Genomic DNA, 16,600 nt, shown 5'->3' with positions numbered 1-16,600 from the left:
CGAAAATATCTCGATTGAGCGAGATACTCCGCTGTTGAGTTGGACTTTTTGTGCATTTTGGGCCTTCCAACTTTCTCTTTTTAGCTTATATAATTTCTCTTTAGTCCACATCTCCATTCTTCCCTAGAAACCTGCAATTAACACCAAATATGGGAATAAAATGCTCTTATTCAAATAAAGATCATAAAAAATGTAAAAAAGTATAAATTCATAAATTAGGGATCATTTTATATGAATTTTAGCAATTAATACTTATAAGAGCCTATATTTTTAATATGAAATATTACTTAAATTAGGCACTTATTAGATAAATATGAACACTATGCAAAGGAGTGTTATGCATAGAAAAGAGTGGAAAAAATGCAAATTTAGTTAAGGAAGATGAAACAAAAGAGGAAGGAATTCTCATGATGGCCAATGAAGACGTCCCTATGAATAGTGACGTGATATGGTATCTAGACACTAGTGCTAGTAATCATATGTGTGGGAACAAAAACCTATTTCTTGATATATATACAGGAGATAGAAGATGAACATGTGTCTTTTGGAGACTCAACAAAAGTTCCAATCAAAGGACAGAGGAAAATACCTTTGTCCCAAAAGGACGGAAAAGAAGGTACAATGGAGGATGTTTATTATGTACCCGACTTGAGGAGTAATATTCTCAGTATGGGACAATTATTAGAGAAAGGTTATTCGATTTTCATGAAAGACCGAATTTTTCACTTGGAGGACAAAAATGGACGAGTTCTTGCAAATGTGGAGATGGCGAAGAATCAAATGTTCAAATTCAACTTAAAGAATACATTGTTGGAGAAGTCCCTTTGTGATGACAAAATTGAGCTTGAAGGTTTAAGGGGAAAATCAAGTAGCTTGAAAGAATTGTGCAATTTATTGAATAATGAAAAACACAATCTTCTAAATGAAAGGAGTGTCATGGTGTCTCAATTGGAGAGTGTTGAAGCAAAATTTGATAACCTGGAAATAAGGTTTACAGAATTGGAAGAAAAATATGCTGATATGGAGAAAGGAAAAGAAAGTAAAGTCAATGAAGTAAAATAACTCCATTTGTTGCTTGAGGCACAAAGGAAAAGGTGAATGAATTTTTGTCCAAATTAAAAGCCCCTCATAAGTTTTCAAATTCCCTTAAAGTTAAGAAGAAGCTAGGGGCAGAACCAAAGGTTAATGACAAGTATCTTTCATCTTTTGTTGTTGTTGATGAGAGTGCAGAAAATAATACTTCAGACAGTTCAATTGCGGGGAACAGTAAAGTTCTTAGTGACCATAAGAAACCTGATTCATGTGTTCTACTTGAAAATAGTGGTTTTGATTTGGCAGAAGATAATAAATGGAATAATGTTGAGGCATGATCCTGCCTGTTGACCGGGACGCAAGAACCTTGCCTCGTCAAACCTGGATCGACTTCTGCGCCGTGTTAGCCTCCGTCCTTCACCGTGATTCACCTCAAGAACCTGCAAAAGACAGAACGGCGCCGCTGCGGCCGATCACGCTCCGACGCCCAAGTCAGCGACTGAACCACCAAATACTAAGAGAAAACTTAAGAACTCTAAGGAACCGTGCAAAATTCTCTCTCAGCGTACTCAAGTTCTCGCAAGCGTAAAGAAGTAATCTAAACGTGCGTACCTCAGAAGTTCGTTAGAATCTCTTATATACCTGCGCACTTTCTCTCTCCTGACAGTTACACATCTGGACACGTGGCTCGCATCCAGCTGTACATGTGTCACCATCTGGAGCATCCTTGACTTGGGCGCCACTTCTTACTCTTCAGGCTTTTGGCTAAGTTACTTATGCATGAAACAACTCAGTGCATAGCTGCCTTGGAGCGTGATCTCTTCTGAGTGGCGAGTTCGGGTGCCTTCGTACACACCTTCCCTGTGGTCTCGCCGGCCGCCTTCATGATCTACTTTACTTGCTTCACCGTGTATGTTCAGGTAAGCTGTCTCCCGACCTCATCCTCTGGCTAGCTCGGAAATGACTATCTGACTTCATCTTCGGTGATGTCCTTGTTTCGGCGATCTCTAACCACTAGGTCTTCTGGGTTCGCATCCGGCGACTTCATCTCAACACGAGCCCGGAGCACGCCAACTTAATAATTGGCGACCACACGAGCCCCCGACTTTCTTCCCTTCTGCCAGCCATGGGCCCTGCTCAACACGTCTACATAATAGCTCGCTGCCAGGTCATCACTTCCGACTACCAGTCTTAAGCTCAACACGTCTACACAAGCCCCCAGTCTTAAGCGAAGACTTGTCCAGCGAAAAGACTAAAGAAGTCACGTCACTACCGATCTACGTGGCGTTGGCGCAGAATTCCAAACGTTCGTACTTTCTGCTTTCCTAACGCTCCACCAAACACTTTTCCAATCGCTCGACACGTGGCTTCATCAACGGTCGTCTTTAGCTGTCGTTTACGCTTCCAAAAATCGTTTGAAAAACCCTTAAACCCATTTCATTTCTACTATTCCATCATCTCTTTGCCTTCTTAAACGCTCTGAGTTTCCTCTGCAAACCCACGACGCTCTTCAACCCTCTCAATCCCCAACTCCCTTCAGCGTTTGTCTGATCATCGAAAGGTACTTCATTTACTTCCCCTGTTGATATTTGCTGCATTTTAACCGATTCGCATCATCCATTAACTGTCTGGTGCATACGCTGTGGGCTGTTTCTTCTTCTTCTCCCTTTTCACAACTTAGGGCTTCGTCTTCCATTTCTTCCATCACAACGAACTTTCGTTCGTTCGTTTTTTCATCCTTCGTTCACAATCAAGTCGACCTCTGCAACCTTCGCTCACCTTTCTTTTCCTTTTTCCTTTGCAGTTCCCGCGATGGCTCGAACAAAGACCACCGCGAATCCTCCTCCTTCGTCACGAAACCCTCCATCCCAAGTGCATAACCCATCGCGAGCACCTGGTGCTCCCTCTTCCCAGGCTGAGAGGCCTGCAACCTCTCGCCCCAACCTTGCTCAGGCTACTCCACCAGTCGCCGGAGGAGCCTCCATCCCCACTCCAGACTACAAGAAACTTTACCCATGGGCCAACTCGGCTCTGCTGAAAGAAACTTCTTCAGTAAACTCTGTGCTGGCGGTGCACCGACTAAGGAAAGGGGACCAGTCTGATCTTTCATTTCACAAGGAGCACGACAGCAAAATGGTCGTGCTGCCCTGCCACCCGGATGAGCCAATCTGTGCTGACGACAAAGCGAGCAACGGCGAGTTGTTCTGCTTTCTCTACGCGACGCTCTTCAAGAAGGTGAAGCTCCGACTTCCCTTTACTCGTTTCGAGCGAGAACTGCTAACTAAGCTCGGCATCGCCCCTGTCCAGCTTCACCCTAACAGCTGGGCGTTCGTAAGGGCGTTCCAGATTATGTGCGCACACCTGGGACTGCCAGCGTCGGTGGACGTTTTTCTCTTCCTCTTTGAAGCTAAGAATCCAGGAGACCGCCTCTGGATTAGCTTGAACGGGATCGCTGGGAGATCGATCCTTTCCATCTTTCAGCAATCTTACAAAGATTGGAAGGGAAAATTTATGAAGGTGTGCGCCAACGACCAAGATCCCTCTCTGCTCGACGGCTTCCCCTTGTACTGGGTGCACAAGGGGAACAAGGACACCAAAGAGAGCTTCAGGAGGCCCAGAAGTCCCGACAACATGGGCGAGTTGGACAGGGACCTCTGCCTTTTCTGGAGGAGCGTAGCAGCTGCCAACATAACCTTTCCCACCTCCTCCATAATTTCCTTCGAGTTCTTCGAGGGCCAACTCGAAGCTCACATAGGTTAGCGCTTACCTCAACACCTGGGTTTTTGTCTTGTGCTGCATCTCTATTATTTGTTGTTGGGCGTTCTGCTCGCTACGCACTAGACTTGGCTTTTATTTCCTGCACCATTTGTTTAACTCGTTTGCACATGTACTCATATACTTTACTTTGTCTTTGAGCTTACTCGTATGCTTTTGCTCTGTGCAGATCTCATGTTGGGCAAAGGCAAGCTAGCTGAATTGAGGGCGCTCGCCCGGACCCACAAATTGGCATCGGGGTCTCAAACCGTGCCAAACTCAGTGGTGGAGATCGCCGCTGCCCAGGGCAGATCGCCCCCCAAAGGCTCGACTCCTCCAGAAGCTCTGCCCGCTCCTCAACGAAAGAAACTCATCTTGAGGAAACCAAAGAGGAAAACTCCTCAAGTGGTCCAAGATGAAGAAGAGGACAATGAGGCAACAGAGGATGGCCTTATCACCAAAAGGAGAAGGGTGGCGCCTCCTTCACCATCTGTTCCACCTGCCCTTCCAACGCCAACACCACCTTCTCCCCCAGCTCCAACACCAACACCACTTTCTCCCCCAGCTCCAACGCCGCCAGTCCAAGCAGTGCCCTTGGCGGCTGCACTTCCTGCGGTTGAGGCCAACGAGCCCAACTTCATGGAGAACCCTCCGAGCTTCTCCACGCCATTCGTATCCGCTGGAGAGGGTCCTCCTTCAACAGCCTCAATCGCCGAAGCTGCGCCAGGTGGGGACGAAGGCGCTCATAACTCGCCGATAATCATCACCGAATCCCCTACATCACCACCACGCCAAGAAGCCCAAACTCAACCAATCCAAGAGGGCGGTGGCGAGAGCCAGCACTAGGCTCCTTCAGCGCCTCCACCAACAGCGGTTGCAAGCCTTCCCCTCGCGGTTAAAGGGATCTGGGGACCCTTCACAGTCAAACTCAGAATGATGGCAGAGGACCTCCCCTCCATCATATCAAAAGCTGTGGAGAGCTCCAGCAAGAAACTTCAGGACGACATCTCCGTGCTCCAAGAGGAGAATCGCCTAATAAGGATCGAGGCAGAGAAGTTGTCTTGCAACCTTATGATGGCGGAAATCGAGCATTCGAGAGTGGAGGACGCCATGAGCACTGAGCTGAGGGTGGCGCGTAAGGAGGCCACCGATCTGCGCCAGAAGGTGCACCTCCTAGCTCAAGAGAAAATTGAGCTGGAGAGCAAACTGGTTCCCTACCGTCTCAAGGTGGCTGACCTGGAGGCATCGATCAAAGCAGATGCAGCCAAGGTAGAGAGCCTTGAGAAGAGGTCAGTAGATCGGGAGGTCCTCTTAGGAAAAGTCGAGAAAGAGAGGGATGACACCGTGGCTGAGCTCGCCGAAGCCAGAAAGGAGAATGAAAAGATCGCTGCAGAGCTGGCTCGGGCGCAGGAGGAAAACAGGAAGGTTGCTGAAGACCTCATTCAAGCTTGTGAGAAAACTGAAGAAATAAAGAAACGAGCTGATGAGTTAGAACAACAAACCGAGGGGCTCAAAAAGCAGAATGAAGAGCTCGAGCTGAGCTCCGCCCAAGTCCTCGCTGCTGGGTTTGACGCCGCCCTGGAGCAATTTGCCTGCCAGTACCCCAATCTGGACCTTTCCATGATGTCACTCTACAACGAAGTGGTGGATGGGAAGATCGTTCCTTCTGAAGATTAGCTGATTCCCTCCATCACTTATTCATCTGTTTTCCTTTTGCACAAACTTACTAGTAATAACTTTCCTTTTTTGTATATGTATTTCGAACTGATACCACTTTGTTATGAAGTTTTCTGCTTCTTCATATAATCTCTCTGTTAGCTTTATTTCTTCTTGTACAAATTGCTTAAACGAAATTGACTTAGCAATTCTGCGAGCGCAACTGTCCACTAACTGCTTCAAACTATCAAGTTTCGAACGATAGCTTTCTAATAACTTGTGAACTTTAAGGTAATGAACTTCAGCGCGAAACCACTTACTAAACAGCGAGTTTCAACCCAACTGATAGTTTAAGACATAGTTCACCTGATCTGCTCCATCAAAACGGGCCTTAACTCTTGCCATCGCTTGAATTTCTTTTGATCGCCAAAGAGCCTTGGCGATACCAGCTTCCTCTTGCCTTCACAATTTTGGCTATTGTTCCCTCATCTGAGGGTAGAGGCACCTTTCGGATCCTTCTCTACCTCCCTGAGCTTCAGAACGAGGAACCGGGTGGCTGGGCGTTCTCTTCGAACCTACCTTAGCCACCCTCTGAACTTCTTCCACCCTTTACACCATACCTGAACTCGTTCAGGATGAGAAGGATTTTATCTTGCCTGAACTCGCTCGACGGCGAGAAGGTCCTTAACTCGCCTGAACTCGCTCGACGGCGAGAAGGTCTTTAGCTCGCCTGAACTCGCTCGACGGCAAGAAGGTCTTTAACTCGTGCCTCTACATTGCCCCAGGGGCTACATCTTCTCTCCCCTGAAGGCACTGAGGACTTTTCACTGGTGCCTCTACATTGCCCGGGGCTACATCTTCTCTCCCCTGGAGGCACTGAGAACTTTTTACTCTTTCTCGCCTCAGAACGCGCGAGGGCGTTGAGGTCTTTTAACTGGTGCCTCCGATCGCCGAAAGACGATGAGGACTTTTAAAACTTTAACTGATGCCGCTAATCGCCGAAAAGCGATAGGGACTTAAAACCTTTTAGAAAGCATGCAACATAACTTCAACTCGCCTTAAATCACATATAAGTGACAAGGTCTTTCTTCAAAACTTTCGGAAGAAAAACAAGCATGCAATCTAAAACACTTTAAACTTTGAAAACTCTTCTTTATTGGGTGGCCTCATTAAAAACCCTCCTTAGGGAAAAAAAGAGTGCCCCCTTTAAACTGTTTTAACAAAAACATTGCAAAGCTCTTCGTGTTTGTTTTTACTTACAATGTTTTTAACTGTAATACAACTTGAGGTGCGTGGCGTTCCAAGTGCGAGGAATCGCCCCTCCTTCTAATGTCTCTAAGCGGTAGGCGCCGTTCCCGAGTGCCTCGGTTGTCCTGAACGGTCCCGTCCACTTAGGCGACAACTTGTTCTCCATCTCGTACTGGTGGGCCTTCCTCATCACCAGGTCGCCTTCTCTAAACTGTCTTGGCATCACCTTCGAGTTATACCTTCGCTCGATCCTTCTTTTTACTGCCTCAGCCTTTACTCTCGCCTCCTCCCTGACCTCATCCAGCAAATCCAGATTCAGCCTTCTTTCCTCGTTCGAGTCTTCCGCTACAAAATTCTGGAATCTCGGCGAGCTCTCCTGGATTTCCACTGGAATCATTGCGTCGCATCCATAGACCAGGCTAAACGGGGTCTCATGGGTTCCTGACTGCTCGGTGGTGTGGTATGCCCAAACTATATGGGGTACCTCCTCAGCCCACGATTCCTTGGCTTTCTCTAGTCTTCTCTTCAAGCCTCTAAGCAATACTCGATTGGCGGACTCTACTTGGCCATTTGTTTGAGGGTGCTCGACGGATGCAAATACTTGTCGAATTCCCACTCCTTCTCACAATTCCTTCAACAGGTGACTTGCAAACTGAGTCCCGTTGTCCGACACCAGGCGCTTAGGCACACCAAACCGGCACACGATATTCTTCCACACGAAGCTCTCGAACCTGTGTGCGGTGATCTGGGCCACTGGTTCTGCTTCAATCCACTTGGTGAAATATTCAATTGCCACCACCAAGTACTTCATCTGCCTGATCGCCAATGGAAAAGGTCCCAGAATGTCGATCCCCCATGTATGAAACGGCCAAGGGCTGTAAATCGACTTCAACTCCTCGGGAGGCGCCTTGTGCCAATCGGCGTGCTGCTGACATTGCTTGCAACACTGTGCATACTTCTTGCAATCCTCCCTCATTGTAGGCCAATAGTAACCTGCACGGAGGGTTCTTGCGGCCAGAGCTCGACCCCCGACGTGACTTCCGCATATCCCCTCGTGAAGCTCGGCCATGATTCTTGTACATTTCTCTCCGTGCACACATTCCAGGAGTGGGTGTGTGAACCCAAACCTATACAACTCGCCATCAATCATTATGAACTTGCTAGAATTCTTCTTGATCTTTCTAGCCTCCGTCGGATCTAGCGGGAGGAGGCCATCCGCCAGGCATCGTTGGTACTGTGTTATCCACGTGTCTGGCTCATGTGTAACGCAGACATGCGTCATGTTCACCCTCTCTCCCCGACATGCTCTTATTCTGGGCGATCTCAAGGTCTCCTGAGTCAGAGACCTGTGACTCCTCGCCGCTTTCTCCGCTGACTTGCTTATTTGGAGAACCAGGTGATCCGCCACAAATGCTCTAGGCGTCTTCAGAGTTTCTTGGATCACCGTCCTCTGCCTACCCCCTTTGCCCGAACTGGCGAGCTTAGCTAGCAAGTCAGCTCGGGCATTCTGCTCTCTAGGCACGTGCACCACTTCAAAGGAGACAAAGGAATTCTTCAACTCCTTCACATACTCCAGGTAAGCCGCCATTTGCGGATCTTTGGCCTGGAACTCGCCTGTTACTTGTCCCGTGACCAGCAGTGAGTCACTCTTAGCCATCAGCACCCTAGCTCCCATCTCCTTAGCCAGCAAGATTCCGGCGATCAGCGCCTCATACTCTGCTTGATTGTTGTTGGATTTGAAGGCAAACCTCAGGGATTGCTCAATCAGCACACCGTTGGGCCCTTCCAAGATGACTCCAGCACCGCTACCCTGTTGGTTCGATGACCCGTCCACCGAGAGCACCCAACGGAAATCATCCCCCTCAACTCGTGCCGCTTCTGAAGAGAGTTCGACCATGAAGTCAGCGAAGATCTGCCCCTTGATCGGACCTCGGGGCTCATACTTGATATCGAACTCCGACAGCTCCACCGCCCACTTCACCATCCTCCTAGCTACATCGGGCTTCTTCAGAACCTTCTGGATGGGCAAGTCGGTCATCACCAGTATTGTAAAACTGTGAAAATAGTGGCACAACCTCCTCTCCGAAAATACCACAGCCAGCGCGGTTTTCTCCAAGGCCTGATACCTCACCTCCGGGCCCTGCAGCACCTTGCTGGCGAAATAAATAGGCTTTTGAGCCTGGTCCTGGTCTTGGGCGAGCACCGCACTTACCGCCCTCTCAGTTACAGCAAAATACAACCTGAGGGGGGTTCCTGCCAGCGGTTTGCACAAAATTGGCAGGCTCGCCAGGTACTCTTTAAGCTTGACGAAGGCCTCTTCACACTCCTTCGTCCAGGCAAACTTGTTGTTTCGCCTTAAACACTGAAAATACGGATGGCCCTTCTCTCCGCTGGCTGATACGAAACGAGACAGGGCGGCCATCCAACCTGTAAGTTGCTGCACTTCCTTCACGGTAGTCGGGCTCCTCATCGCCAAGATGGCAGCACACTTATCAGGATTGGCTTCTGCGCCGTGTTAGCCTCCGTCCTTCACCGTGATGCACCTCAAGAACCTGCAAAAGACAGAACGGCGTCGCTGCGGCCGATCACGCTCCGACGCCCAAGTCAGCGACTGAACCACCAAATACTAAGAGAAAACTTAAGAACTCTAAGGAACCGTGCAAAATTCTCTCTCAGCGTACTCAAGTTCTCGCAAGCATAAAGAAGTAATCTAAACGTGCGTACCTCAGAAGTTCGTTAGAATCTCTTATATACCTGCGCACTTTCTCTCTCCTGACAGTTACACATCTGGACACGTGGCTCGCATCCGGCTGTACACGTGTCACCATCTGGAGCATCCTTGACTTGGGTGCAACTTCTTACTCTTCAGGCTTTTGGCTAAGTTACTTATGCATGAAACAACTCAGTGCATAGCTGCCTTGGAGCGTGATCTCTTCTGAGTGGCGAGTTCGGATGCCTTCGTACACACCTTCCCTGTGGTCTCGCCGGCCGCCTTCATGATCTACTTTACTTGCTTCACCGTGTATGTTCAGGTAAGCTGTCTCCCGACCTCATCCTCTGGCTAGCTAGGACATGACTATCTGACTTCATCTTCGGCGATGTCATTGTTTCGACAATCTCTAACCACTAGGTCGTTTGGGTTCGCATCCGGCGACTTCATCTCAACACGAGCCCGGAGCACGCCAACTTAATAATTGGCGACCACACGAGCCCCCGACTTTCTTCCCTTCTGCCAGCCATGGGCCCTGCTCAACACGCCTACATAATAGCTCGCTGCCACGTCATCACTTCCGACTACCAGGACGGTACAAGGCATTATCTGAAAATGATATATGGTCTAATCATTATGTTCCAAGCTCATTGAAGCCAGAGTCTTTCTTAAATCCTTTTAATTCAAAGGGTGAAAGTTGAGAAGATTTTGTTTGGGAAATTAAAAGTAATTCAATTTAAAATTTTGCATGGATTCGTGCAGTGAAGAAAACTTATGTTGCTTCTAATATAGAACAGTATGATGACTACTGGAAAATATTTGAGGCAGTTAGGGTAAGGAAAAATATAAAAGAAGTAAAATTGGAAGTGTGAGCGATGATCATCAGAAAAGCAATCTGAATCTGAATGAAGAATATGAAAGATTTAAGTATAAGGGGGAAATTTGTTAGCATTAAACTCAAAGTTGTCATTAGTATTATTTGGAAATTCGAATGGTCAATAATTATTAGCTTTAATTATAGGTTTGAATGTCATTTATACTATGATTTAAAAATGTAATTTATAGTATAGGTTTTATGAGAGAGAATGCAGAATTTGAGAAGTCTATTATTTAGAGAGATTGTATTCTCATTTGGAAAGTAGCAGTGGAATAAAAGTTATTTTCTCTGTTCATAATTTTCTAATATATAACTGATTCTAAGTATTTTGTATCACTAAATGTGCTTTGGAAGTAATTCCTCTAGTAAATTTGAAAATATTGACAAAGATTTTTGCCTTAAATAAAAACAGTTTCGTGAACATTGAAGAGCTTAGCGTTTTTTTGGTTCCACTTTTTTTTGAACTTTTGATCTTTTTGAAGAGATCTCGAAAGGTAGAAGAATATTATGGAATCACGGGTGTTCCTCCTTCTCCGATAGTCTGCTCTGATTCCGGCAGTCAGACTTATGGAGTGGTGCCATTGAGTAGGTTTTGAATCTGCGATAGTTTTGGTTTCTCTCCTCATTAAATACGCGTTTCACTTTGCTCCAGACAACACAAATTTACGTTCTCTCTTCTCTATTTCTTTCTATATTAAAATTTATTTTATTCTTTTCCTTTACTAATATTTTGGAATTTTACTTTTCAAGAATTACTTGTTAGTTCTAATATCCTCAGATTATCCGAAAAATTTCTATTGTATTCTAGGAGACTTACACAATATATGGTGGATAAATTTTTACAAATAGTTATTAATCACATCTTAGAAAAATAACTTTTTATTCGTATTTTAGCCTTATTTTACTACACATCCTGACCTTCTCTTTAGTCACGCCTAGTTCCTCATACCAAAAATATTGGATTTGCAGATTATTGAAAGAATTTTTCACCCTTCTTTATGTAAAAAAATATTGTGTTAAAAAAATGTATTAAGGACTGTCTAAATTCGCAACGAAGGTAAAAAAAATTCGTAAATAAATGTATATTTTTTACGAAGAGTAGAAAATTTATCATTTATGCACGGATCCTATAATTTGTCATTAAATTGACAGATGCGGTCTTCTAATAATTACCAATTCAAGAGTAGTATGATTTCTGTATATTCTTAACAACAACTTATCGAATGATGGTTACTGACGGATCCCAATATTACGTGAAAAACTATTTTTGTCCGTGGCCAACATCATCAATAATTTAGTTCCAGATCAATAATTTTGTTTATGATATTTTGACATCTCTACTCTATTTTATATCCACAATAAATATTAATATTTTTAATAAAAAAATTTAAAAAAAAGAAAAAACCTTAAATAAAAATATAAGTAAAATACAAAATATTTTAAAATTATAAAAGTTATAAATTTTTATAAATAATTAAAATATTAATATTTATTGGGATGTAAAGTGGAGAATTTGTTTTTGGGTTTAAGGGCTTCCAGGATGATCCAACTGCGATCCACGAAAGATATTGTTGTTGGGTGGCGTATACCCGCCTTTTAATCATTTGAATAAGACAAACTTCATCATTCTCTCTGTTCAACCCATCCTCTAGCCGTTCAACTATTTCTGAATTTGTTATATCCTAAAGTTTTGGGATTTGATTAATATTATTGTTGGGTTGTTAAGATTTAATTACTAGATATTGGGATTTAATTAGTTAGGATTTAATTAGTTGAGATTTAATTAGTTGGGATTTAATTAGTTAGGATTTAATTAGTAGTTTCTATCATTTATCATTTATCTTTAGTGGGGATTTAATTAGCATAATTTATCTCTATCATTTGTAATCTTTAGTACTCTATAAATAGAGTATTGAACTATTATTTAAGATATGAATAATATATGCACATTGTTTCCTTTTCTCAATTCTCTATCATATTCTCTATCATTGTTCTTGTTCTTGGTATAATCGAAAGCCACCTAAAGGTTCCCTTTGTCCAAAGCCTGATCGTTCTTCGAAATCTCTTACGAGAGGACCTAGATGCTTCTACACCTGATCATTCATATCAATTGGTATCAGTTAGGACCTTCCAGTACTTTCAATGGCAAAATCAACACGCACCGCTCAAGCTGCTAAGGAGATGGAAGATCGAATCTCCCAAAGGATGGATAATAGGTTTCTAGAACTCGCGAATACGTTGAAGGAAACCTTGACTCTTTCTATGAAAGACACAATGCAAGAATTGCTTACTCAATCTCGAGGAGAAGGGCCCCATGGCCTCTCCAATGACAACATGGGGTTTGGTGCAATTGGCGATGATCCCATGATTGAGTTGTTGCGTCTACGACAAAAGACTTCAGTTGATGCCTATCATGAAGAGTTCAATTACATCATTACAAGATTGAAGTTATCTGATGATCATATTCTAAGGTGCTTCCTTGGTGGATTAAAGAAAGAAATCCAAATGATGGTAAGAATGTTTTGACCTAAGTCTCTACCACATGCGTTTACCTTGGCCAGGACATATGAAGGAGCTAATTCAAGCAATTCGATGACCAAATTCCACAGGGGAGTCTTGGGTTCAGCACCAATGCCTATATCGTCGTCTGCTTCAATCAATATGGCCCCTAAACCCAAACCAACACACCACTTACCACCGGAGTTCATAGCAAAACATAGAGCCAAAGACCTTCGTTATTTTTGTGCTGAACCCTATCCAATTGAGCATAGTAGGGTACACAAGAAATTACAGCTTCATGTCATGGAGATGGAGGAAGATGACTCACATGATAGTCCTCCCAGTGATGTGACTGAATTATTGCAAAGGAAGGAGCCACAAATCTCAGTCAATGCATTAACCATAGTTGTTGGGTTCAGAACTATGAGAATAGATGGATATCATAAAAAAATGACCTTTACATATTCTCATTGATAGTGGCAACACTCATAATTTCTTAGATACCCAAATGGATAAAAAATATGGGTGTATAATTGATACGATTGCCCCTTTGAATGCCATGGTAAGCTGGGCTCTACCACAAACCTTAAACCAATTAAGAGGGTTTTTGGGCTTAGATGGATATTATAGAAGATTTGTTCGTGGGTAGGACGTCATTGCTACACCCTTAACTGATATGCTTAAGAAGGATAATTTCATTTGAAGATGACGTACCCATTGTTCCATTCTTGAGGGCAAGAATGTTGTTGTGGGGAGGGCATTGTTATATCCTAAAGTTTTGGGATTTGATTAATATTATTGTTGGGTTGTTAAGATTTTTAACTCGCCTGAACTCGCTCATAGGCGAGAAGGTCTTTAAATCGTGCCTCTACATTGCCCCAGGGGTTACATCTCCTCCCCCCCTAGAAACATTGAGGACTTTTACTGGTGCCTCTACATTGCCCCAGGGGTTACATCTTCTCGCCCCCAGAAACACTGAGGACTTTTACTGGTGCCTCTACATTGCCCCAGGGGTTACATCTTCTCGCCCCCAGAAACACTGAGGACTTTTACTCTTTCTCGCCTGCACTCGCTCGACGGCGAGGAGGTCTTTTACTTGCCTCTACATTGCCCCAGGGGTTACATCTTCCCGCCCCCAGAAACACTGAGGACTTTTCGCTCTTCCTTGCCTGCACTCGCTCAGCGACGAGGAGGTCTTTAACTTGCCTCAGGACGCGCGAGGGTGTTGAGGTCTTTTAACTGGTGCCTCCGATCGCCGAAAGACGATGAGGACTTGAAAACTTTAACTGATGCCTCCAATCGCCGAAAAACGATGAGGACTTAAAAACTTTAACTGATGCCTCCAATCGCCGACAAACGATGAGGACTTAAAAACTTTTTAGAAAGCATGCAATATATCTTTAACTCGCCTTGAGTCACGTACAAGTGACAAGGTCTTTCTTCAAAACCTTTTTGGAAAACAGCAAGCATGCAATCTAAAAACGCCTTATACGTCGAAAACTCTTCTTTTATTGGGTGGCCTCATTAAAAACCCTCCTTAGGGAAAAAACCTTAAACCCTAAACCCCCTTCAAACTGTTTTATCAGAGACATTGTAATGTAACTTTTGTGTTTGTCTTTACTTACAAAGCTCTTAACTATAGTACAACTTCAGGTGCGTGGCGTTCCAAGTGCGAGGAATCGCCCCTCCTTCCAGCGTCTCTAAGCGGTAGGCGCCGTTCCCGAGCGCCTCGGTTATTCTGAACGGTCCCGTCCACTTAGGCGACAGCTTATTCTCCATCTCGTACTGGTGGGCTTTTCTCATCACCAGGTCGCCTTCTCTAAATTGTCTTGGCATCACCTTCGAGTTATATCTCCGTTCAATCCTTCTCTTCACCGCCTCAGCCTTCAATCTCGCCTCTTCCCTGACCTCGTCCAGTAGATCCAGGTTCAGCCTTCTCTCTTCATTCGAGTCTTCTTCTACAAAGTTCTGGAATCTCGGCGAGCTCTCCTGGATCTCTACTGGAATCATCGCATCACACCCATAGACCAAACTGAACGGGGTCTCATGGGTTCCTGACTGCTCGGTGGTGTGGTATGCCCAGACTATACGGGGTACCTCCTCAGCCCAACTTCCCTTGGCTTTCTCGAGCCTCCTCTTCAATCCTCTCAGCAACACCCGATTGGCTGACTCCACCTGGCCATTCGTCTGAGGGTGCTCGACGGATGCAAACACTTGTTGAATTCCCACCCCTTCCCAAAGCTTCTTCAACAGGTGACTTGCAAACTGAGTCCCATTGTCCGACACCAGGCGCTTAGGCACTCCAAACTGGCACACGATGTTCTTCCACACGAAACCCTCGATTTTGTGTGCGGTGATCTGGGCCACTGGTTCTGCTTCGATCCACTTGGTGAAATACTCAATTGCCACCACTAAGTACTTCATCTGCCTGATCGCCAGCGGGAAAGGTCCCAGGATGTCGATTCCCCACGTGTGAAACGGCCAAGGGCTGTAAATCGACTTCAACTCCTCGGGAGGCGCCTTGTGCCAATCGGCGTGCTGTTGGCACTGTTTGCAACACTGCGCATACTTCTTGCAGTCTTCTCTCATCGTTGGCCAGTAGTAGCCTGCACGGAGAGTCCTTGCGGCCAGAGCTCGACCCCCGACGTGGCTTCCGCATATACCTTCGTGGAGCTCCGCCATGATTCTCGTGCACTTCTCGCCATGTATACATTCCAGGAGCGGGTGAGTGAACCCAAACCTGTACAGATCGCCATCAATCAGGGTGTACTTGCTAGAATTCTTCTTTACCTTCCTAGCCTCAGTCGGATCCAGTGGGAGAAGGCCATCTGCCAGGCACCGCTTGTACTGGGTTATCCAGGTGTCTGGCTCATGGGTAGCGCAGACCTGCATCACGTTCACCTTCTCTCCCCGACATGCTCTGATTCTCGGCGATCTCAGAGTTTCTTGCGTCAGGGACTTCTGGCTTCTCGCTGCTTTCTCCGTCGATTTGCTTATCTGAAGGACCAGGTGATCTGCCACAAATGCTCTCGGCATCTTCAGAGTTTCTTGAATCACTGTCCTCTGCCTACCCCCCTTGCCTGAACTGGCGAGCTTAGCTAGCAAGTCAGCTCGGGCATTCTGCTCTCTGGGCACATGCACTACTTCGAAGGAGGCAAAAGAACTCTTCAACTCCTGCACATATTCCAGATAGGCCGCCATTTGCGGATCTTTAGCCTGGAACTCACCTGTTACTTGCCCTGTAACTAGCAGCTAGTCACTCTTAGCCATCAGCACCCTAGCTCCCATCTCCTTGGCCAGCAAAATTCCGGCGATCAGCGCCTCATACTCTGCTTGATTGTTACTGGCTTTGAAGGCAAATCTCAAAGATTGCTCGATCAGCACACCATTGGGCCCTTCTAAAATGACCCCAGCACCGCTACCCTGCTGGTTCGACGATCCATCCACCGAGAGTACCCAACGGAAACCGTCCCCCTCAACTCGTGTCGCCTCAGACGAGAGCTCGACCACGAAATCTGCAAAGATTTGCCCCTTGATCGGGCCCCGGGGCTCATACTTGATGTCAAACTCTGACAGCTCCACTGCCCATTTCACCATCCTTCCCGCAACATCGGGTTTCTTCAAAACTTTCTGGATGGGCAGGTCAGTCATCACCAGTATGGTGAAGCTATGGAAATAGTGGCGCAACCTCCTCGCCGAAAACACCATAGCTAGCGCAGCCTTTTCCAGGGCCTGATATCTCGTTTCGGGGCCCTGCAACACCTTACTAACAAAATAAATGGGCTTCTGTGCCTGATCTTGGTCTTGGGCGAGCACCGCGCTCA

The sequence above is a fragment of the Phaseolus vulgaris genome, chromosome 1 (genome assembly GCF_051622355.1).
Source record: "Phaseolus vulgaris cultivar YP4 chromosome 1, ASM5162235v1, whole genome shotgun sequence".
Taxonomy (NCBI): domain Eukaryota; kingdom Viridiplantae; phylum Streptophyta; class Magnoliopsida; order Fabales; family Fabaceae; genus Phaseolus; species Phaseolus vulgaris.
Note: the sequence above shows the minus strand (reverse complement) of the source record.